The following is a 24,803-nucleotide window of genomic DNA, read 5'->3' as shown; positions in this document are numbered from 1 at the left end:
CAGACTGACACGGAATTCCAAAGTTGTGGGCTAGTTGGGAAGGGGCTTCAGAAGAGCCTGAAGTTAGGTGAAAGGGAGACTGTCAGTTGCTGAGATATTTCCATGAATATAGAATCTCTTTCATCTAGTATTGATCTAGAATAATTTATCTCTTGAAGCAGATTGCATCAGAAGTTATATCAAAATATCTAACTGGGCTGAGTGAACAAACATTTGACTGAGTCCAAAATTATGCTATAACACAGTCTTAGGTAAAATGTACATAAAAGGCACATACTTTTCATTGTTACTGTCAATAAAAAAAAATTTCTTTCTAATTCTTAAATATTTTTAATATGCTTACCTAAGACCTTCAAACAAAGCCTGCTGTTTGCTGTTTAGGAAGTAAAAGATAAATGATAAGAAGAGAGAGAAGGAAGGGACTTCTCTGCATTTTTTTCTGCTTGACAGCCCCCTCCCAGCTGACACATTCATGGCATTTTTCATACAGAAATGATCTGTGGTCCCTTGAGGTAATATTTCCTGGGAAGGATCAGTCACAAAGAGGACAGCGGAAAGTCTGCTGGTATTTTAGTGTCAGTGAATGAATGGTGGAAAGTCTTCATTTAACCTGAGAAAAAAGAACACAATTTAGAAAATAGTGTTCTGAGAAAATAGGAATAAAAGGGAAGGAAACTGGGTAAGCCCCCATCCATCTATAATGAGAAGCATGATGATGCTCAAAAGGAATGAAAAATAAAAATTAAAAAAATATATCTCATGGGTTCAGAGTCACAAATTATGAGTTCAAAATATAACTTACTGCCATAATGATAACAATTTATGTATCTATTCTAAACATTAATTCTATTTCTCCAGAAAGGAGAGACAGTCTATTTTAAAATGTCTTACAAAAGGTGCCAAGTAAGTATTAATTTACTTTTATATTTTTTCTCCAATTAGCACATTCAACATTTTTTAATGTGTTATCTAACTCAATGTTGATTTATTTTAAATTGCATCATATTACCTAACATCACATACTTTTATATCAACCAGGAGAACAGTATGTGATGGAGACTATATTAATTGAGAGGACAGATTTGCAGGCATGATTTTAGGGTTTTCTTTGAGTATTTTTGAGCAATTCACTCAAATTTTCCAAGCTTTAGCCTTCTAACTAGTATGATACTTAGGTGCCATTAAACATTGATACAAAATAAGCTCAAATGTGGATATAGATAAAGTAGGAATGTAGTAATTTGAAAAACTAAAGATTGAAAAACTTTAAAACTTGGAGAAGAAAATTAGATATAACTAACATAATTTAGTGAAGGTGAGGCAGGAAAAAGCAAAGAAATACTATTGTTCAAAAAATATACAAATTTTTTAGTTAATTCTTAATGAAACCTGTTCAAAATTCAGATGAAAATCACAATATTTTTTTGTTATAAGAAATGCATTTTTTTGAAAGAAAGATAAGAAAGATTAAAATTTAGGAAAAGATATGTCCCCAATATTAATAAGTAAAAATTCTGGGCTGGCAATTTTAATGTCAGCCAAAATATAATTTGAAGGATAATCACTACAGGTAAGAAAAGTGAATTTTCTATACTAGTATAAAGACTGATCGAATTTTTTAAAAATATAATAATCTTGAAACATATTTGCACTTAATACTTTTTAAAAAATTAATAGCTTTATTGATATATAATTTACATAGTGTAAAATTCACCTAAGTGTACAATTCAATGTTTTTCCTCATAGCTACAGAATTGTGCAGCTTTCCTCAAAATCTAATTTTAGAACATTTTCCCCCCAAAGGAAAGTGAGCCTGATATTATCTAAAATTGCAAAGTAAAAACTGACAGAACTAATATTCCCTCATCTGATATTTCTCTTGAGCAAACATAAAAGATACAGAACATTTTAAAAATTGATAATTTAGATCAATGTAAAAAAATTAATTCTAAGAATTGAGAAGAATTATATTAAAAAAAATAGTGCAATCTGTAATGACAATCCCAGATGATATCATCAAGCCATTGAAGTAGGATATTGTGAAATGACTTCATCTTTTTTTGAAGCAAATCAGTTCCATTTGTTGGATACCACAAAATCAAAGGCAAAACAATAAAGAGTAGATTACAACATAGTTGTGTACCTTGATAGTTCATGATAGATAAATATTTATTAAAAAGTTTACAAAAAGCACCAACCATAATCAAGCACAGAAACAGTTGATGAGTTAGACTCTACTAAAACTGAGAATTTATCAAAAGACACCAACAGAATAAAAAGCAAGCCAAAGAGTGGCACAAGACATTTGTATGTTGACAATGAATTAAGATCCATAAGATATGTAAAAGAAAGGATAGACAACACAATAAAAAATAAGCAAGTGATTCAACAAGGCACTTCACAAGAGAGGCTATCCATATGGTCAATAAATACATGTAAATTTATTTAAGCTTTTTAGTAATCATGGAAATACAGATAAAAACCTCAATAAGATATTACTACACATCTGCAAAAATGACTAAAATTTAAAAACCAATGATATGAAATATTGTCAAAGATTTGGTGTAACCGAAATTCTTGCACACTGCTTATAACAGGGTAAATAGAAAATCACTTTTTAAAATTGTCTGTCACTATCTACTATAGCTGACTATAGGCACAGCCTATGATCCTGCATTTTCACTCTAAGAGGAATTTGGTAAATATGAGCACCAAGTAACATTATAAGATACCCATAACCATGCTATACTTCAAAGCCAGAACATGGAAGCCACACAAATATTCATCAACATTAGAGTGAATAACGTAAATAATTTGAGCACTGTTCATACAGTAGAAAACATTATGGGAGTGAAACAAGGACTAATTTCACAAATAAAGATGTTGAGTGAAAGTAGCCAGATACACACTAATACATACGTTATGATTCCATTTATATAAAGTATTGAAACAAGAAAAACTAATTTGGAACTAGAACTCAGAATAGTGGTTACCACTGGGGAAGATTGTGGGAATAGTTACTGGGTTTGCATGAGGAATCTTCCAGAATGCCCATGCTATCCATATGCCTGGATCCTGGTGGAGTTGCTCCAGCATATTTGCTTTAAGATCATTAGTGTATTTCTACATTCATGATTTGTTCTTTCCCTATGTATTTTCAACTTCAACAAAAGTTTATTTTAAAAACAAAACTCAAGAAAATTCCCAGGGTGTGGTTTACCATGCTCAAAGCAGCAGGTGATTCATGGGGAGTAGATTTTTACCAAGAGTTTCTGAAGTATTTTAATATCCAGTACAATCATACTGTTGTATATGACTTGAATAATCATTCTGGCTTTATATGAGGAAATTTATTCAGAGATACCAAATAAAGCTCTAAGCTGGAGTGTAGTACTACCGTAGGCAGGAATAATCAACAAAAGAGTCAAGAAGTCTCTAGCCAGCTCAAAGTTTAAAGAGATATGCAAAAACTCCTAGGGTCTTCCTCACTTCAATCAATATTTCACAGCGAGGCAAATATGTTTCATAATTTTCCCTTCATTTTAGAAGTATTCTATTGTAGTCACAGTTGTTTTACTCTAAGTAAATTTCTAGGAGGTAGTGAGAAAAAAAGTACTCCATTAATACATCCGATTTTCACAATCTGTGCTTGAAAGAGAATCCTTTTAGTACTAGAAAAAAACACTTTGAGTTTTCAGGGTAACATTTTGGATTTTATTTTATCTGTTTCAGAAAACAAGTGACATTTATAATTCTGGTGCTGTATGACTTCCACTTCCATTTTGTCTGAGTAAGATACTACATGGCAAATTATCTTGCCAATAACAACTATGCACTATGAAAAAAATGCAACGAAAACAACTACTGGACATCACTAGGGAGCAACCAAATGTAAGCATATCCTGAAGCTATTTAACATTTGAAATAAGGAAATAATATTGAATGAATTTCCCACTTTTATAGCCTCTAGCTCGAGGGCAGGCCATGGTCTGCAGTCTGCACCATACCACATGGTTCAAATTTCAATAGAAAACCCACAGTGTTTCTGCCCTGAAGAACAAGAGGAAAAGATTCAGGTCAACCTCAACCACTGAAAATTGAATGAGTAGAGGCTCTGGAAAGCAGAGACCATGGAAAGTGACTCAAAGTTTACATACAAATTTTGTCCAAATCCCAAATCCTGAATGACCTCTGGATAATGAATACTTGGTTTCAAGGAGTCCACCCATGAATCCAAGAACTGAAGTGAGATTCCCTACTCCTGACTGTTGGCAGTTTCAGTCCTACCAATCTGATTGTTTGCTAAAATAAGAAAGGAGAGAGAGAGAGAAAATGGGGAAGAAGTCTCTTTGAAGGACTATCAACAGATTTCAGAATCCACAGTCACCAAATATAACCTAACAACATTCAAGATATAATACAAAATTATTCAACCTTCAAAGAAAGAGGAAAATGTGGCAACTTCTCAAAAAATTAAAAAAAAGGAGGCACTCTGTGAAGACTGAGCTTGTGATGACTCAGATGTTGACATTAGCAGATCAATAGCTACATCCCTATACTCAAGGCAAAGGAAAATATGCTAATACTAGAAGAAAAGATATTAAATACCAGCAGAGAAATAGAAATTCTTAAAAAATGGAACTTATAGAAAGGAAAACTCCAATTTCTATTATAGAACAGCAGAATGGAGATGACAGTGGAGGAATGAATCAATAAACATGTAGATATATTAATAAAGAATATGGAAAATGTAAACAGCCTTAGGAACTTAATGAAACTGTCAAAAATGTGTATATTCATAGATGGATAGCTGAGGAAAGATATTGGGGGGAAATATTTTTTTTTAAATAAAGCTGAGAGTTTTGCAGTATGTCGAAGACATAATTTTGCAGATTTTTGAAGGTCAGTGAAACCTAAGCAGGATAAGTACAAAGAAAACCACACTTAGGCACATCATGGTCAAACTAGTAAAAACCAAAGATTCAGAGAAAAATATAGAAATGAGCCAGAGAAAGGCTAAAGAATTTTGACCAGTTTGAATTTGTTCTGCTTCCCCAAAATATAGGAAAATGACCCTCATGCTTTTGTAGGGGAGGAAGACATTTCCTTTGTTCAAAGTGGGTTCGTCTGGCCGGAGAACGAATTAAATTCACATGAGACAGAATAGCAAGAGAAAATTAAACAAAGCTTTATGAGGACCATGGCCCGGGGCCTTTCTTCCGGAAGGAAGAAAGGGCACCGAAGAAGTGGGGTGCACAGAGTGGTTATATACCCCCAAACAGGATATTTCACATATGATTGAAATGTCCCTCCCACAATAGTCACAAGTTTGCCCTGTAGGCACAGCGCTTGATGGACACAGTAGGTAGTGGGTCTGCTATCTCAGAGGGCGTAGCAGGAGGCAAGTCTATTGTCTTGAGCTGGGTGGTCACAGGTGCGCAGCAATCAGTTCCTAGCCTAAGGAAAGATGTTTAATCCTTAAAGAAATGCCAATGTTGGGAGGGGGAGGGAAGTCAGTTACAGGAGGTTACCAGACAAGCACAATAAAATGCAGATTTAAGTCCTTGCCTTTGGTATTGATTAAGAGTTTCTAGAGAGAAGGTCATCTCCTTTCTTCTTCCTAGTACAGAGAGGAAGGCACCTTTACAGATAGAGATTTACCTGACAATGTAAATGCCTCCTAACAAAGGGTAAGTTCGTTCTACTTTTCAGTTGCTGCCTTCCCTGTCCCAGTTTATCAAAAGCAATCAGCCTCAAATAATCCTCATGCCAAAGAGACATATCTTGGGGTGGCCAATTCCAGTCCCCTACACTTTTCATTATTTATGTAGTTCTCATTAAATATTAAAATATATCCTAAATGCAATTAAACTGCTTTTAATAACACTATTCTTCCAATATTAATCTAGATACATTATTACCAGGGAAGGAACTATATGCTTTTTATATTTGTAGTCTTGTTTTAAAATTAAATCTCTTAAAAAGAATCTTAGCAACATGCCCAGTTATCTTTATTGACAAATACAATGTTACTCAATATTGGTCCATTTCAGAGAATCGGGCCGCATTTATCTTCTTACTGCAAAGTCTACTTCAAGAACCTGGGAAAAAGGAAAGAAATAGGAAAACTAAAACAGTAGGCTAATCAATCTTCTTCGTGTAAAGCATGGATTACTGGCTTCTGTATCATGCATTAATACTTTATTGACTGAATAAAAAGCAGTTATTAATAAAAGGAACCCAAGAATTCTCCAGTTCTTCATGTGCTAATTGCTATCCGGAAGCCATTTTTCTCATGTCACCTGACATTCTTCAACATCCATTTGCAGATTCCGAAACACTATCCCCACTCAATGGGATGATCGCTATCCTATTTTGATGCCAAATTTCATGACCGTGAAACGATCCCAAATCTAGAAATTTCAGTAGAAGAAAGCATAACAGTTTTATTTCCAGTGATTTGTGATTGACAGTTTGTAACTATTTTTTTCTAATTCTATTTAATCAGAAGTAAAATGTCAGTGTGTCTTTCTCTGTGGTGAATGTTTACTCATCAAGGAAGCAGCAATGCCCTGGTTGTAACCTCAAGAGAAAAATGACTTTGGTATCATCTGAGTTGCCTTGCTTATCAAAATGAAAAACTAGACAGATAATAATGTATTAAAGATGAGCCCACAGGCGGAAGCTTAGTCTGATTGTCCATTCTCTCTGATATCTTTTTAAAGCCTTTGTAAAATGTTTTTAAAGAGGAAAAGGAGACTGTAGCATTTAGGCAGACCAAAAGACAACTATCCAAACTTAGTACATCAAATAATTTATTTACATCCCCTGACTTATTGTAGACAACAGTAACTTTGATAGAAAATTGATGTAAAACTACTCCAATGGCTATATTTCTGTTGATTCCACTACAGATGTGAGATAAAATGAAAATAAAATAAATTGGTGTATTTTTCCTCTGAACCCCCCAAAAGCACACATTTAGTATTCTTCTGCAAGGAGAAAAGCGTATTTTATAAATGGAATAATGTATAGTAATAATAGCTAAATGCCAACTGTGACATTCTGCATTACTATTTCAGGAAGAAATTGACAGCACATAGCTACTATAAATATATGCTTTAAAAATAAACTATATGCAGGTTGATAGTAGTAACCTTATCTATGAGATTGTCACGTGCATGTCCTTGGGCTAATAAACAAACTTGCCTTTCACATGTACACAATCTCTCTAGATTATGTATTTTACAACTTTATGACAGAAAAAGTATGCATCTTTTACATAACGAACTGAAAATATTTACATAGTGAACTGAGAGTTATAGCAGTATATCTGGCAGTTAAAAATAAGAACTCTCTTTTTTTCATATTTCATATCAGTTTATTTTGACAGTTGTGGTAACAGAGTCAAAGGTTTGATCACAGCTGTGTGGGTTGCATCCTCGTGAAGCCCACAGTTTCTACTTCCCAGTGGATTTAGTGTCATTTCAATCAGAAAAGCGCCCCCAGACAAATGCAGTAATAAATTGGAGATATCATTTTCAGCCTTTTCTTCTACCAGGATGAGCCTGAAAAAGCTGGAAAGTGAGAAAATGGAAATAATAATGAAAAGGATGGCCGTAAATCATCTACCTAGTTCATAGCTTATGATGTGGCTGAAAAAGAGAACTAGAAACAAATAGATGTAATTAGCAAACGGCAGGACTTTCAATACCAGAAAGCCTTTCATGGACTTTGGGTATAGAAAAGGTATAAATAAAAGATAATTTCACATTTTGATCTATTTAATATTCTACATCCAATATACGCAAATTCCAAACATAAAATGGATTCAATTATTTATGTACAAATAAAGCAAATAATAATAAATCAACCATTTCCATGGAGACTCAATCTTAAATAGCATTACTTATTCTTTTGTTTATCAGTAGCTTAAAAATTTGCCTCTCCGAGAGTCTGTAAAAGGGAATCTTTGTTAGGATACATTTGTTTATGGTTTTGGAAAAATTTTGTAAGTCTCGTACTCACATTAGTTAGGTGCTAAATGTTTTTAGTAAATGGTTTTTCAGGCAAGAATAGCAAGAACCAGGGATGTTGGATATCAATGATGCAAAAACCATGAAGAGATCGCCTCTGGTTTTGTTTATGACATGAAGCATAAAATCGCAGAGACGTTTACTGATTCCTTACTCTGTGCAAGTTTTATAACTTCCTTGCAAAAATCACCATACGCACGCAAAACACTAGTGTTTCTCAAGCTCGGCACTGTTGGCATTCTGCTTTGCAATGGATAATCTTTTGTTATGGTTGGTTGCATTATGCATCGTTAAGTGTTTAAGCAGCATCTAGTGGGTGACTATGTAGCTTCTATCTGCTAGAAATCAGTAGCACACCTCTCCTCCAGTTGTGACAACCAAAAATAAATCCACATATTGTCAAAGGTCTCCTGGGGAGCAAAATCGCCCCCACTTGAGAAGAACTGACACAAATATACTTCTCATATACACACCCACTTAGACACATATGTGCACACATGACACTCCCACTTACTTCCTTATACCCCCAAACAGCCACACACACACGTATCTACATCCCTCACATTCGCATCCGCACAGCCACATGCACATACACACACCTACACTCACACCCCTACTTGTACACCCCACTCCACATATACACAGCCCCACATATAAACACAACCGTATACACATTATACACAAAAGTTATGTATTAGTATATAATACAGTCATTAAGAAATACTTTCTCTTTCTTTAAATAATTTATTGCCATAAACGTAGATTTTACATTGTTTTTTTCTCTTGTGATCTGGACATGCAGTTCCTTAAACCACAAGAGTAGATCTCAGTTCATATTTGTTGAAAAAATCAAGGACTGTTTTGCCTGATGTTGGTATAAACTAGAGGTGATTTTTCTCTTTCCTACTCTTTTATTACTGAAAACACACATAGACCCTTTCGGAGTTTTATTTCAACTGTGTCTTGTAAGATATTCTTCTATTTTTCTTTAGCTGAGTCCTGTCCTGGGATGTTGATTGAACAGATATGTACAAAGATGATATATCAAAAGACGTTATCAATTTGAATTTGAACAGGCATGAATGATACATGGTCTCCTTGTTGAAATAAATTGCATGTGTAATTCAACATTTATTTTATTATGACCTGAAAAATTGCAAACCTTGTGTTGTTAAGAAAATATTACTGAAATTAAATTGCTAGTATGATTGAATTTTAAAGTAGAGTATATTTGCTCTTTCTCAGGCTTAGAAATTATTGAACAACTTTTTACTCCAATGAAGATATGCTCTCCATTTATAGTCTGTGGAGAGTTGTCCACTTTGGGGTCCAGAACGTAAAACTAGGCAGAAAATGTGTTCTGAAATTTTTAAGAAAATTGATTTTTATAAAGAAATCTACATTAACTTGATCATTTACAACCACTTTCTCAATTCATCAAACAGTGACTCTGGGCCATCTTGGTCAAAATGCCATGCAATCTGGAGATTTATGCCCTCAGGGAGCTTACAATTTATGGCCACATTGACAATAAATGATTCTACAAGATATAAGGAATATGCTGAGTATGTACAAATACATTTTGTCATAAAAATAACAATAATTAAATTCATAAATTGTATAATTAGATTGGAATTTTTTGTAAAAATGATATGGTTCAGAAAAAATGTTCTGTGAAGGAAATAAAATTTTATGAATTTGTTTAAGATGTCACATACGACAGAAAGATTATAAACTTGTCTTTTCTTCCCCGTCTTGAATTTGAACTTGAGATTTTTTACCCTCTAATTATGCTAATATTATAACTTAGAATATACATTTTCAATAAGGTTAGTATTTGTATTATCGTTATTTATTACACTAATACATCCATTAAATGCCGGAATACAGACTGATCAATGACTTGATGAGATTTTCCAACAAAGGAATTCAACTTTGTTTATATATACACAAATATTTTCAATATTAAATGTTAAAATAACTGTGTGTTTTTTTTTGGAGGATATGCATTTCTATTACTTCTGAAGCTTCTATTTTACTGTTTTTCTCTTTTACATTTCTATTTGCTACACTTATATTCCCCTCCCTTATGAATATGTACTGTATTAGCATATTATTGAATAGAATTTCTAAAATTAACTTAACTGCTAATTGTACAAAGTCTGATCATGACTTTCTAGCAGTAAATTTAAAAGCTACACACTAAGATATGACTATGAATGTTTTTTATGTGGCCATATTTTTTCTTATTATTCATAAAGATCATCAAAAAATAAAAATAAGCGCACTTCATGCTTATCCTCTTTCATATACTGTTCATTACCGTTACCTTGTGTTTTTTTAAATGTCTGTATGAGTAAACTATTTATATAAAAATTTAAAGGAATGAAAGAAAAATCTCCTTTATTTAAAATGAAAAAAAATAGGGTAAATGATAGCTCTTATTTTCTGTATTCAAATATTTTGGAGTTTTTCTAAGTACTTTATTATGATCCTTAGAGATATTGAGATCTAGTAAATCAGAAACTAGTTAGGTTAGGAATATTTTTCTAACTTATGCCTAGCATTCTATCATAGGCTAACGATTGGCCCTCCAACATGTCCATGTGTTAATATCGAGAACCCGTGAATATGTTAGCTTATATGACAAAAGGGACTTTGCAGATATGATTGAGTTAGGGATCTTGAAATGGGAAATTATCTTGGATGATCTAGGTGGCTCAGATGTAACTACAAGGATTCATATAAGATAGAAACCAATGTGAAGACAGAAGCAGAGAAGGATTTGAAGGTGCTATGGCAGTGGCTTTGGGTGAAGGAATTGGGTATGAGTTAAGGAATGCAGCTCTATAAGCTGGAATAAGCAAAAAAATACATTTTCTCCCATCACCTCCGGAGGGAGCCTGGGCCTGCTGATGCCTTGGGTTCAGCTTGGGGAAATGCATTTTAAACATCTTACCTCCAGAAATGTAATATAATAAATTTGCGCTGTGTTGTTTTAAGCCACTATATTTGTAGTAATTTGCCACAGTGCCAACAGGAAATTAATATACAGTATTTTACACAAATTAAAATCAAGTATGTAGAACTTGTCTATTTGAATATTAAAAAATAAATTAGCCTAAATAACACATTAATACGTTGATTTTTACAATCTGAAACTTTACTTAGTTCATGTTATAGTTTTGTCATTCAATATAAAGTACTAGAGTCAGTTTCTTTGTTTTTTCTTTCTTAGGTATAAATGCAAGCAGTGTCAGATTATTTAATAAAATTTATTAATTAAAAATTAGCCCATGAAGAAAATAACCCCTTCTCTCTTCATGTTAGCTATAGACTGCAGAGAGGTGAAAAAGAAGTTTTAAAAAGAAAATTCAGTATTCTAACTTATTTTCTAGAATAAACATATTTTCAGATTCAAAAAATATATACATGGCTACATCTCTCTCCCTAAAACTCACACCACGTAAAATTAACTTAGACTCAAACTAATGTGATCAGCATCAAATAAATAGTTGTATGAGGTAGTCAGACAGCGAAGGATTCCTAATCAAATCAAGTGATCGTCTTTCCTTTAACGATAAGAAGAACAAAAGTAAGCACCTTCACTTTAACTGAACAAGGTTTTCCTTTTCACACAGTTCTTTTTCTGATGAGGCTCCTGCCAGTTAGTTTCTCTGTCTCTCTAGGTCCACAGTTTTATCTGTGACAGGTCTGTATCCAGAGCTCGTAGCATAGATTTACTGCACCCTGTCAGTTTGAAACACCGCACTTCTAGTTCCACGGTCATCACATTTTAAAACTCAATGAGTTTCCAGTTTTATTAGCCTCACTTCTTTCTTGGGTCATACGAATCTGTTGAACTCCAGACAGTTCTTGAATATATATGAAGAAAGCACTGCAATTTTCAGTTTATAAGAAATTTGAGGTTGTCATACATTCTGGATTATTTTATGGGGAAAACAATTTTAAGTTGATAGAATATATGGAAGATTTTTGTTAATTACTTATATATCTGCATATCTTTTATTTAGTATACACATGTATACACATACTTGTATGCATATGTACTTTTCTTCTTTTTTTTTTTTTGAGGAGGATTAGCTGTGAGCTAACATCCACCACCAATCCTCTTCTTTTTGCTGAGGAAGATTGGCCCTGAGTTAACATCTGTGCCCATCTTCCTCTACTTTATATGTGGGACGCCTGCCACAGCATGGCTTGCTAAGTCATGCATAGGTTCGAGCCTGGGATCCAAACCCGTGAACAAGTGCTTCCGAAGCAGAGTGAGCGAACTTAACTGCCACGACACTGGGCTGGGCCCTGCACACATACTTTTTATCTTTCCTTTCCAAATTTTTTTGGGGTGCCTATGTATTCATTTTTTTTTTAATTTTCTGAAAATAATGCAAAGCCATTTAACTTTATAAATCCTCAAAATAAAATCCAATGATTGTTTGTAGATGAATTTCTCAGCAATTTTCTAGGTGACTTCCTATTAATGATTATTTATGTCTAAAATGATATCTGCTAACAATTTTGAAAACTAAATAATCAATTACCAATGATTTTTAAACATTGTATGGTTGTATGTCAGTTCAATTTTGCTTAGTTCGTTAATTTCATTTCTTTTTTATTTTTATTTATTTATTTTTTTAATTTTTCTTTTTTTCGGATGTACATCATATTTCAAATTCTGTATGCATTACATCATGTTCACCACCCGAACACTAATTATAGTGTGTCCCCTTACATGTGACCCTAATCACCCCTTTTGCCCTCCCCACTTCCCTAATGGTAACCACCAGTCCAATCTCCAATGCTATGTGTTTATTTGTGTGTGCCGTTTTTATCTTCTACTTATTAGTGAGATCATATGGTATTTGACTTCCCCCTCTGACTTATTTCACTCAGCATAATACCCTCAAGGTCCATCCATGTTGTCACAAATGGCCGGATTTCGTCATTTCTTTTGGCTGAGTAGTAGCCCATCCATTGTGTATAAATACCACATCTTCTTTATCCATTCGTCCCTTGATGGGCACCTAGGTTGCTTCCATGTCTTGGCTATTGTGTATAATGCCGCAATGAACATAGGGGTGCAAGTATCTTTATGCCTTTGTGTTTTCAAGTTCTTTGGATAAATACCCAGCAGTGGAATAGCTGGATCATATGGTAGATCTATCCTTAATTTTCTGAGGATACTCCAAACTGCTTTCCATAGTGGCTGCACCAGTTTGCACTGCCACCAGCAGTGAACAAGTGTTCCCTTCTCTCCACACCCTCTCCAACATTTGTTGTTTCCTGTCTTGTTAATTATAGCCATTCTGACCGGAGTGAGGTGATACCTCATTGTAGTTTTGATTTGCATTTCCCTGATAGCTAATGATGTTGAGCATCTTTTCATATGCCTGTTGGCCATCTGTATATCTTCTTTGGAGAAATCTCTGTTCAGATCTTTTGCCCATTTTCTAATTGGATTGTTGGGTTTTTGGTTGTTGGGCTGTATGAGTTCTTTGTGTATTTTGGATATTAACCCCTTATCTGATATGTGATTTGCAAATATCTTCTCCCAATTGTTAGGTTGTCTTTTCGTTTTGTAGATGGTTTCCTTTGCTGTGCAGAAGCTTTTTAGTTTGATGTAGTCCCATTTTTTCATTTTTTCTTTTGTTTCCCTTGCCCGGTCAGACATGGGACTTGAAAATATGCTGCTCAGACCAATGCCATAGAGCGTACTGCCTATGTTTTCTTCTAGAAGTCTCATGGTTTCGGGTCTTACATTCAAGTCTTTAATCCATTTTGAGTTGATTTTTGTGCATGGTATAAGGGAATGGTCTGCTTTCATTCTTTTGCATGTGGCTGTCCAGTTTTCCCAACACCATTTATTGAAGAGACTCTCCTTTCTCCATCGTATGCTCTTGGCTCACTTGTCGAATATTAGCTATCCATAAACGTGTGGGTTTACTTCTGGGCTCTCAATTTTGTTCCATTGATCTGTGTGTCTGTTTTTGTGCCAGTACCATGCTGTTTTGGTTACTATGGCTTTGTAGTATAATTTGAAATCAGCGAGTGTGATACCTCCTGCTTTGTTCTTTTTTTCTCAGGAATCCTTTTGTTATTCAGGGTATTTTGTTGTTCCATGTAAATTTTAGGATTCTTTGTTCTATTTCTGTAAAAAATGTTGTTGGAACTTTGATAGGGATTGCGTTGAATCTATAGATTGCTTTAGGAAGTGTGGACATTTTAATAATGTTAATTCTTCCAATCCAAGAGCACGGAATATCTTTCCATTTCTTTGTGTCTTCTTCAATTTCTTTCAACAATGTCTTATAGTTTTCAGTGTATAGGTCTTTCACCTCTTTTGTTAAGTATAATTCGTTAATTTCAGATAAAAATCTTGGGACACAAACTGAGATCTTCTTCTTCTCTTAATCATGTCTTCTAAGATCAAGATGAGAATCATGCAGGCCTTGAATGGTATAAGGTGTTCAGATATCACACTCAAATTTGATGTTAAATAAGATATCATATGCAGAATCACATAAAAAAAGAAAATTTTAAGTTCTTGCCTGTCTTGATTTCAAATACATTGTATCAGGAAGACAAATCATGTATCAGGAAGACATATGTGTGGGTAAAATGGAACAGTAGAGTTAAATTAAGTATAAATGTGGCCACTTATTGATGGCCTAACTACTAGCATTGGTAACACTAACTACCAGCTGCTGACAGTAATTGACATGAAATGGTAGCCATTGCTAATATCTGATGTTGCTGTGACCAGCAACCTAGTTGCAGACCTTAGAGTCAGACTATAACCCTAGGTTCCAATCTTCACTGTGTCATTTGTTAGCTATATGACTTTGAGTAGATTACTTAACATCTCTGAACCTCAGTTTCTATATCTATAAAATGGACGTAATAACAGAACTTAATTCATAGGTTTGTTGGAAAAATTAACTGAGTAATTATACGCAAAGCATGTAAACAATGACTGATAATTAGTAAGAAAATAAAAATTATACCAGTTTTTGCTATTATTTTTAAAGATAGACATCAATGTAGCTTGAATGAGCTCATTTGTTTGTATGAATCATTTGAATATACAGCCTAAATACAAAATGTTTAATTCCACTATGTTCTTTAGAAAAATGTCAAAAGTAAAACCACTTGGTTATATTACATTTTAAAGCTCTTCTGAAGGAACTATTTACTTATGTGAAAATATTTTAAAATTTCTCCTACAGGAGATAATTTTTTTTTCTTCCTGAAGAAAAACCTAGGAGGAAACTTCTAGCAACAAGATCTGAAAACCGAGAAATATTCCAAAATAAATTATATTTGAGGGGTTTTAAATTTTTTAAATGTGTCATCAATATGCAATTCAACATATTAGAGCATTGTTTTAGATATATCTCCATATTATTTAGTGTTAGGCTTTTGAAATTTTTTGGAAAATTATGAAGGGCATCTGTCAGAGGTCAAATTCAGATGAGATTCCCTTTACAGATTGTTTCTATAAAGAAGATGACTTATGAAGGATTGGGACATGATTATCTTTTGCCAGTTTTATTGAGATACAATTGCATATAACATTTTAGTTTAAAGTGTACAAGATAATGATTTTATTCATGTATATAGTCATAAGTGGCTTAATAACGGGTATACGTTCTGAGAAATGCATTGCTAGGTGATTTCACTGTTGTTTGAACATCATAGTGTGTACTTACAGAAACCTAGATGTTATAGCCTACCACACACCTAGGCTATATGGTATTAATCTTATGGGATGACTGTCGTATATGAGGTCTGTCATTGACTAAAATGTCATTATGCGGCACCTGATTGTATTGTGAAGAGATTACCACAATGAGTTTAGTTAACATCCATCACCTCACATAGTTACAAATTTTTTTCTTGTGATGAGAATTTTTAAGATCTACTCTCTCAGCCACTTTCAAAGATACAATACAGTATTGTTAACTTTTAGTCACCCTGCTGTACATTACATCTCCAGACTTATCTTAATCAGAAGTTCCTACCTTCTGACCCCCTTGACCCATTTGACCCACCTCATCCCCAATCTCTTACCTCTATCAACTACCAATTTGTTCTCTGCTTCTATGAGTTTTTAAAAAATACGTTAACTGTTTAATATAAACTATATATTATTACGATTTTCTCACATGAGTACAGAGACTTTTTTATTGAGATATAATTGACATATAACATTATATTAGCTTTAAGTGTACAGCATAATGATTTGATGTATGTATATATTGCAAAATGATTACCACAATAAGTTTAGTTAACATCCATTGCTACACAGTTAACAAAATTTTCTTTCCTTGTGATGAGAACTTTTAAAATCTATTCTCTTGGCAACTTTCAAATATATAACACAATACTGTTATCTATAGTCACTATGCTATACATTACATCCTCAAGATTATTTATCTCATAACTGGAAATTTATACCTTTTGACTGTCTTCACCCATTCCACCCATCCCCCACTCCTTGCCTCTGGCAGCCAGCAATCTGCTCTTCTATACAGAGAACTGTATCTAAGTTCAGTTTTTTTGTTTGTTAGAGTCCACATATAAGTGAGATCATACAATATTTGTCTTTCTTTGTCTGACTTACTTCACTTAGCATAATGACCTCAAAATCCATCCCTCTCAGGGGCTGGCCCCGTGGCCGAGTGGTTAAGTTCGGGTGCTCTGCTGCAGGCGGCCCAGGGTTTCGTTGGTTCGAATCCTGGGCGTGGACATAGCACTGCTCATCAAGCCACGCTGAGGCAGCGTCCCACATGCCACAACTAGAAGGATCCACAACGAAGAGTATACAACTTTGTACTGGGGGGCTTTGGGGAGAAAAAGGAAAATAATAAAATCTTTAAAAAAACGAAATCCATCCCTCTCGTCGCAAATGGCAGGATTCTCTTCTTTTTTATGGCTGAATAATACCTCATGGATATATACATCGATGCACACAAGTTGTTTCCATGTCTTGGCCATTGTAAATAATGCTGTAACAAACATAGGGGTGCAAATATCTCTTCAAGATAGTGATTTTGTTTTCTTTGGATATATATCCAGAAGTGGAATAGTTGGATCATATGGTAATTCTATTTTTAACTTTTTCTGAAATCTCCATCCTGTTTTCCACGGCACCAATTTACATTCCCACCAACAGTATGCAAGGGTTCCCTTTGTTTCTCATCTTCACTAAGATTTGTTTCTGTTGTCTTTTTGAAGATAATCATTCTAACAGGTGTGAGGTGATATCTCGTTGTGGATTTGCTTTGCATTTTCCTGAAGATTAGTGATGTTGTGCACCTTTTCATGTTTCTGTTGGTTATTTTTATGTCTTCTTTAGACATGACTATTTTTCTATCTTTTTATCGACCATCTACTTATCATTCTGTGGATAAGAACTTTTAATTGCTTTGTAGCCAATACACCAAAAATTCTTCACAAGAGAATAAAAAATAATGTTAGACCTAAACCCACTTAGATTGAGAATCTCATGTTTTGGGAAGATACAGTTGAAGGACACAGCAGTGTCAGTGAAAGTGAAGTACAAAGCTCAATAAGAACAACAAAAAAGAAAACATAGTACTCATAGAGTTCAGAGAAAAAATCACAATGTCTGAAAATATCTTCTCACCAATCTTTCTACCAATAGCCACTTATAAATCAATTCTGAACATGTTGTGTGTCAAACATATCCTGAGGGGACCCACAGTATGTTGTCCTCTACCCTTAAGTAAAGCTGGAAACTGGATGTGCTTCTCACCAATAGAATATGGCAAAGGTGATGGGATGTCACTCTCTTGATTACTTTTTGTTATATTGGACTCCATCTTGGCAGATCTGTATGATTCTCCTCCTAGCCTTGAAGAAACAAATGGCCATGTTGTGAACTCCCTTTGGAGAAGACCATGTGATAGGGATCACGTGACATGAGGACAGACATGAGGGCAGGCATCTAGTTGCAGTCTACAGCCAGTACAACACAGGGCCCTTTGATTCATGACAAGGATGTGGATTCTGCAAAAGAATCTGAATAAACTTGGAATTGCATTATTCTCTAGTTGAGCCTTCAGGTGGAATTGTAGCATAGCCCCCACCCTGATTGCAGCCTGTCAGACCCTGAGCAGAAGACTCAGCTGGGTCATGCCTGGACTCCCGACTTATGGAAACTTAGTTAATAAATATGGGTTGTTTAAAGTTGTTACATTTGTAGTAATGTGTTATGCAAGAACAAAAAATGAATATATTTGGCCACTAATAGCCAAGTCATTTTGATTACACAAAATCACTCTATAGTCACAATTATAATCATTCCACCCTGATAAATACTTCTTGTATTTCTTCTGGTATGCTATCACCTATAACTGTTTAATTCTACAGAATCTACAAACTATTGTTTCTATTCCCTCTTCACTATTCCTAAACGTCTTCAGATCCCCACTTCCCTCTTTGTTCATTTTGGTTCCACGGATAATCTTTATAAAATCACCCATTTTCTTCAATTTCCTTGAGCTGTTCTTAGTTCATCATCCAGATGGATTAAAACCCCAATCCTGGATCGACTGCTTGCAAATGAAAACTTCTCATAATGTTTTCCAATTTTGTGTGTGTGTGTGAGGAAGATTCAGCCTGAGCTAACATCTGTTGCCAATCTTCCTCTTTTCTTTGCTTGAGGAAGACTAGCCCTGAGCTAACATCTGTGCAAATCTTCCTCTATTTTGTATGTGGGTTGCCTCCACAGCATGGCTGATGAGTGGTGTAGGTCTGCACCCGGGATCCAAACCTGCGAACCCGGGCTGCCGAAGTGGAGCGTGTGTAACTTGAACTGGTCAGCCAAGGGGCCAGCCCCAATATTTTTCCAACTTTAAAAAATCAACTCCATCCATACAGTTGACTGGACAAGAAAACTTGGAATCATTTTTCACTTCATACTTGTTCTTACATTTCACATCCAATCCGTCAGCAAAACCTGTGAGTTTCGAAATATAACCAGAGGCAGTAAAAATTGTGCTAGATATCTGCAGCTCTATGTCTCAAGTCTGAGTAAATGTCGACTACAATATGGCTTTCCTCCTGAAGTTTACCTGGAGAGTAGACACCAAACAAGCTCCTTTCTCATCCCGCAGGACTCAGCTGAAATAAGGGCCCCCCACTGCTCTACCTGTGAAAGAAGGTTTAGAGGCTAAGAATCAGGATTAAAGCAAGCAACCAAACTGGTGCTCTGAATTTTGCTCAGTCTCCTTTGGACTGGAAGATAAAGAGAAGTTATCGTGACAACGGGACAGTAATTCCCACTTTCCAGCTGACAGGCAGTATATCTGCAGCTAATGAGGAGCTATGTGCAGAAGTGGCTGAAAGCAGAAAGCAACAGAGGTGGGAGCAAATGAGCCCCTAGTTTCTGAGTGCTGGCAGAAACCATCTGGTACACAGCAGAGGAGGCAGCCCCGTCTCTGAAGCAAGAAACCAAAAGATAAAAACCTCCCTAATCAGTCCCTACAGGCTAGACTCCCCTGTTTTCCTGGTTGTTCTGCACTCTCCGTGTGAGGAGGGTTAAACATCTTTGTCTGTGGTCCTGTAGAAGAAAATACATTTGAATACATGCACCCGCTCACAGACAGACACACACACATGAATTTAACTCGTACAATTTGCAATTCAAAAGTGACTTTGTCAGTGTCAAATCAATGTACTGTTGCTATGAAAATGTGTCATTGGCATTCATTTTTTTTATGCACTTACACTTCAAGTACTCATAAAGTGTCTAAGGAGTTTCTCTCATTTAGGGACTTCTGCATATGGAGAGGTGATTCTAGACCCCTCCCCTGCGGTCTGACAGAAACAATATAGAATCCCAGATGGTGAAAGAAAAACTGCACTCCTGCTTAAGGAATCAAAGGCAGCCGAAGAAATGAGATGTGCTATCTCGTTACCCACCCTCACATGGCCAGTGTAAATGCTAACAAGAGCTGGAGACGTAAACTAGAATGTCATCAAGTGAGTTCAGTATTGGCTCACGTAGCCCCAGCTGTTCCAGACAACGTGACTACAACCTTACCCATTGCCTAGACTGATGACACATGATATACTGTTGCAGATATTGTGAACACCTTTTTCTCTATTCCACTGACACATGAGAACCAAGACTAACTCACATTCATTTGAAAAGGCCTCCAATGCATATCTGCAGTGGCTCCCTAGGGATACTTAAACTTCCCTGCCTTTTGCCGGGTTAAAGACATGGCACAGAAGCCTGTGCCTTCTGAGTCCAAAGCTTTTCCATGTAGATCAGGTCCAGTCAGCTGCCAAGCCAGAAGCATCAACCTCAGTTCTGTATGGAGAACCGAATGCAGATAATATCTCATCTCCAACAAAAGAAGTGCTGGATAAAGCCTGACAAAAGTCAGGATCTTGCTTACCAAGTATACTTTTTGGGAATATGTCACAGTTCCTCTCTTGTGTCATTGGCCCTCCATTACCAAAAAGGAGCCTAAGCATGATATAAGCTTCTTGAGTATTGGGGACAGTGTGTGCCTCACTTGGCCATTTTACCTGGCCCTTTGTATCGACTATCTGGAAATCAGCCTTCTTCTGTTTGGGGCCTGAATCAACAGGCTGTGTTGGAAGATGATCTTCAAATCATGTGTTGTTCTCTACCTTTGGGGCTCCGTAACCCTGGTGTCCACTTTAATCTACACTGCTGTTTGAAGCCTCGGGCAAAGTAGGCCACCTCTACCCAGAGGCATCCCTTGGGCTTTGTAGACATTGCTTCCCTCACACAGCTACAGGCAATTCCTTTTTATAAAGCAGTTATTGGCCTGCTCTGGTTTCTCATTGAAACTGTATGTTTGACCCATGAAGACCTTGTGACTCTCTGGCCTGATACTACCATTTTGAGATGAGTCAACTCTGACTAAAGACTAACAAGATGAGAAGGACTCAACATATCTTACTTGTCAAATGAAAATTCAGGAGTACACGTGACCTGGTTCCAGTGCCATATCAGTTCTGTATGATGGAGTGGCAGCTATCCCTTTGAAGGAAACCTTACGTCCCATTACACTGCCTGAAGCAAAGGCACGGGCTCTAGGTGGGCCTTGATAGACAGAGGTTTTCCTAAATGCCTGACTGATTCATCGCTGGTTTGGCTAAGTTGAAATTTGATAGTGGCTACGTGATTCTAATACTGTTCAACCTCAGTGTCAACTATGTAAAACTAAAATTAGATGTGGTTGTTTTGGTCACCAGTTGTAATTAAAGGACATTCTCATAGCTCTGGCCAATGCTACCTTTGGTAAGCTGTGTTATATTTTCACTCATTCTTGAACTATTGCCAACGACCCAGGCAATGGTCTGCACTTGAAGAACTATAGACCGGCAGATGAAAGACACCCTGTTAAAGGCCACAAACTGTTAGAAAATATTGAGTCTGCTGATTGAACTGTCTGGATCACTCTTATAGGTGCCCACGGTAGGGCCCGTCTTCTGAGGAGACTCACTGGAATTAAGCTGCTTATCAAAACTGCACTGATCAGATCATGACCACCGACACTTGGATGTATTATTGCACTAAACACAGTAATGCATGGCCCCCACTAAAGGACTATATGGTCTGATACAGAAGCCATCACTGCATGACAGATTGTGACTGCTACCAAAGGTCAGCCCATTTGCCTCACTGTGAAGGAAGCAACATTACACAGGGCGTGGCTCCCTCCCTTTACTGACAAACTGACTGCGTTGGACTGTTGACCCCCTCCTGGGACTACTAATGGTGTCTCACCACTTTTGACACTTTTTTCAGGCTATGTTATTGTATTTATTTCCTATTATTGTGTAATAAATTACAACAAATATAAAGCTAAACCCACTCATTAGCTCAAAGTTCTACAGATCATATGTCTGGCTTGATATGGCTGGGTTCTCTACACGAGTATTCCAAGGCCAAAATCAAGGTGTTGGACAGGCTGAGTTCTTGTTTGGAACTTGGACGGAGAATTCACTTTCAATCTCATTTCTTCTTAATACAACCCTTCCTTATGGTTGACAGACTGAGGTCCCTGTTTCTTTGTGGTCAGTGGGATGCCACTCTCAGCTCCTAGGGGCCACCCACATTCCTTGACTCATTGTCCCCTCCAAGTTCCAGCTAGCAGTGGCATGTAGAATCCTTTTCATACTTCTAATCTCTGACTTCCACATTGCCACAAGCCAGTAAAAATTCTGTATTTAAAGAGATCATGTGATTAGGTTAGGTGCACATAAATAATATCTCAATCTTAAATTGAATGGTGCCACATAACATAACACAACCTTGGGAGTAAAACCCATCCGATTTAAAGTACCAGGGATTATGCATAAGGGGAAGAGTGTGGGAAATCGTGGGAGTCATCTTAGAATTCTGCCTAGCACAGCTCTTACTAGTCCAGTCCAATCAACTTAATCCTGAAACACTGTTGTGGCCCCTGAAACTACTCTGTGTTATGCATTCATCTTTTTTTTTTTTTTTTTTGAGGAAGATTAGCCCTGGGCTAACATCTGCTGTCAATCCTCCTCTTTTTGCTGAGGAAGACTGGCCCTGAGCTAACATCCGTGCCCATCTTCCTCTACTTTGTATGTGGGACGCCTACCACAGCATGGCCTTCTGAGTGGTGCCATGTCTGCACCCAGGCTCTGAACTGGTGAACCCTGGGCCAGCGAAGCAGAATGTGTGCACTTAACCACTGCACCACCCGGCCGGTCCCTGTATTCATCTTTCTAGATGATCTACAGTCTGAAAATGAGGCTATTTTGTTGCAAGCACTAAAAAGTATTAGACTGGTAATCAAGATATTTCATGGATATTCCAAGTTTTCTACTATTCTTAGGCCTCTGGTGTTTTCATTTGAAATGAACTTTTCAAAAATTAACTTGTATTCACAGAGAGGAAAAGTAGAATAGTGGTTACCAGGGGCTGGGGGAAGGAGGTAATGTGGTGTTATTGTTTAATGAGTTCAGAGTTTCCGTCTCGGATGATGAGAAAGTCTGGACATGGACAGTGGTGATAGTTGTACAACAACGTGAATGTACTTAATGTCAGTGAATTGAATTGTACACTCAAAAATGATTAAAACGGTAAATTTTATATTATGTATATTTTGCAACAATATAAAAAATCGACTCGAAAAGATTTCTTCTTCTGCTTCTCTTGCCTCCTCTTGGGCTATACTTTAGTAAAGCAGTTTGGTTAATAAATGTGGCCATCCCCACAAAGAGATCATCTGCTTTCGGCCACCCCCTGGGTAATGACTGGTGTGGAAAGGATGGTAGGTTGTAAGGGCTCATGATCACTTGATTGAGTACGAAAAATCTGAATTAATATATTTTTAATTTGATGATTAAATTTAAGAAAACATGCTTATGCTTAATTAGCATATATTCCATATATTCCATTTAGAATTAAAAGCTAACGATATTTCTTGTGATCCTCAAAATAAAGTTAAAACTTCATAAGCCTGGAATATTATCAATCAGAAAATGTTTGGAGCAATGGATTCTTCAAATATTCCACCATATAATCATGAGCAGGTATTAATCATAAGTGAGTTTATAGTTTTTCCCCTCTAAATATACACTTAGAGAGAATATATAGTATTTGATATAACTTACATGCAGGGAGTCTAATAACTGAGATTTTTATGGATTATTTTTTATTTCCAAAGAGGTATTGCACAGAACCAGTGGCTTCATGGATCTTTAAGAAGATTAGCTTTGGGTTTACCATATATATATATATATATATATATATATTTAAGACTATTTTTCTAAACTAATCTATTTGGGAGATGACTTATTTACTTATTAAATGCATACTTAAAATTTTCTATAAAGTTAGTTCATCACTATTAAAGAGAAATTCCTTTCTGCTAACCTGAATATTTACAATCCTAAAGGTATGAATTGAACTTACTTTTATAATTAAAGAATTTAACCAAAATCTTTACATGAGCTGCACATAAATTGAATATATTACATGTGCTATGTGAAATAACACAACATCTTCTCAACAGAAGTCACTTTAAAATTTTACTTTAACCTTTGGACAAATATCTGAAAATAATTATATGAAGAGATTTTTAAAAATAAAATTTTAACTTTTCAAATAATTGAGAGCCTCTGGCATATGACTAAAATCTGATTTAAAAAATGATTCACTTATAACTCTGAGTCAGTACCTAGTGAAATAATATTATCCATTGCCTTTGAAAGTAAATAACATAATTAGTCTGAGATATTAATACAACGATATTCATAGAGAGGGTAGGAAAAGTTAATACACAGAAGCTTCCTGATTACTGGCAATAGCTTTAACTGTAAAAATTTAATGATAACAAAAAATTATAAAAGCCACTTTCACATAAATGATACTGGTTATTCAAACAATCCTGAAAAGACAAGGGAAGCAATTATTATCACACGTGGGGAAATTGACTTAAACATGTTGAATGATTTGCAAAAGGCTACAGAGCTATAAAATTTTGTATCCTCAGGTAAAATTCCTTCATATTTCAGCACCATTTTCAGCATACCATGTAGCTGCGAACAATAATATGTTTAGTATCTTTCAGGTCAAACTGAAAATGATTCAGGTTTGGAAGCATACTTGGAGAAATAAGTTAAGCAACAGTAACCTCAGCTCAAGATATTTCGGGTACTAACAAATGGCCATTGGCAAATGATGATGCTTCCTTGTCACCA

This window comes from Equus quagga, chromosome 6 (assembly GCF_021613505.1).
Source record: "Equus quagga isolate Etosha38 chromosome 6, UCLA_HA_Equagga_1.0, whole genome shotgun sequence".
Taxonomy (NCBI): Eukaryota; Metazoa; Chordata; class Mammalia; order Perissodactyla; family Equidae; genus Equus; species Equus quagga.
Note: the sequence above shows the minus strand (reverse complement) of the source record.